Genomic DNA, 1,777 nt, shown 5'->3' with positions numbered 1-1,777 from the left:
GGGACAGAGAGTTAGAAACATCGATGAGAGAGAAACATCGACCAGCTGCCTTCCTGCACACCCCTACTGGGGATGTGCAGGCAACCTAGGTACATGCCCTTGACCGGAATGGAATCTGGGACCTTTCAGTCCGCAGGCCGACGCTCTATCCACAGAGCCAAATCGGTTAGGGCTATAATTACATTGTTTGTCTTCCCTTGTCAAGTGGCAGGCACTCTAAAGGCAGAGGATTTTGTGTATAAGTTCACAGGTGAATCCAAAGTGGCTAGAAGACTGCCTGGCATGCAGACGATAACTGTGTTAAATAATTACACAAATGTATTAATGACCTACAAAACCTCCGATCAACCATTAGACTGGAGTTCAGGACATTTGATAATAAAAGTTGGTTTCCCCTTCTTGAAGTGCATAGAGGGCTTAGTCTTCAGAAATGGAATTGCCTAAGATGCACTTCTTGGACACTTCATTCTAAATAGGCCACAGAACTTCTTCAAATGCAAGGGCGGGGGGTGGGGGGAGAGGGGAGGACAAAGGTTTTTTATACAAAAGAGGTGAATGTTTATAATCTGTAATATCTCTTTTCCAAAATTAGCTTTATCTCCTCCTCAAGTCTGGTAGGTCCCTTCAGTGTGTCTGAATCCTCTTCTAACTTCCCCATACACCTGGGGGTGGCCAGGGCTGATGGCCAGTTTCAAGTGGCTGACAACTTAGGGTTCTGAAATGGAAAGACAACGTCAGGAGCAAACAACTTAGTTTCATTGAAGGGTCAATTCCAGAAAATAAAATGTAAGAGCTGCTTTTCTCCCCTTTATAAAAAAAAAAGTGTATTATCTGCAATTGTATATAAGCGATTGCTTTGTTATCTTCCCTTCCTTGAAAGGTTTATTTTTGTTCTTTTTTAAAAAATATATAACCATTTCATTAGTTATATAACTAACGTACACCACAGTGTGTGATTATAGCTGCAACTTTGATCAAATTTTGTTTGAGGCAAAACACTCTTGAAGCTGGTTTTCTTGCTTCAGACTGAAAGTATTTTAATTGGAAAATACCTTGTCTCATGGTGCCTCTGATCTGTATTCTGATCAGAGGCACACTTAGTACTTATAACTTATAACTTAGTACTTATAACTTATCACTTCTAACTCTAGATTACAAGCATCTATAAGTATCTATTTACATGCCTACTTTTGCTATTAAACTTCCTGAAAATATCTTGCTCATTTGTATGACCCACAAATGCTAAAACTGTGTAATTATAATCTGTTGAAATGAAATGAAACATATATAACTGGTGATGTTTGTAACTATAATATAATATTATGGCTGTATGTTACCTGCGGATCACTCCAAACTAGTCTGAAAGGGATCTTTGTATTAGCCGTGTAAGAAGAGCACCTATTATGTAGGAGGCATTCAATGAATGAATGAACACACTGAACATACTAAAGAGTAATTCTATGAGCCGCTGAGCGGTGTCCCATTGTAGAAATTCTACATATACTATTCTCTGCACGCTGTATGAAGAAGGCGAGGAAAACCAGAGGAAACTGGCTTGGAACACAAGAGGAAAGTGGCTTCTCAGGGGCTTTCTGCCTATTGTACAACTAGGAAGCGGACAATAAAGTTTATTTGAGCGTCGACGTGCCCGACGTGGCCCCGCCTCCCCAGCCGAAGCCGCGATTGGTGGACGTTCGCCGGCGACCGCCTGTTCTAAGCCGCGATTGGTGGAGGCTGCCGTCATTGCAGAACGTCCGCACGCCGGCCCGCCCTCTCG

This window comes from Myotis lucifugus, unplaced genomic scaffold (assembly GCF_000147115.1).
Source record: "Myotis lucifugus unplaced genomic scaffold, Myoluc2.0 scaffold_836, whole genome shotgun sequence".
In the NCBI taxonomy this organism is placed as follows: Eukaryota; Metazoa; Chordata; class Mammalia; order Chiroptera; family Vespertilionidae; genus Myotis; species Myotis lucifugus.
The sequence above is the reverse complement of the archived record's forward strand: the minus strand, read 5'-3'. Positions refer to the sequence as shown.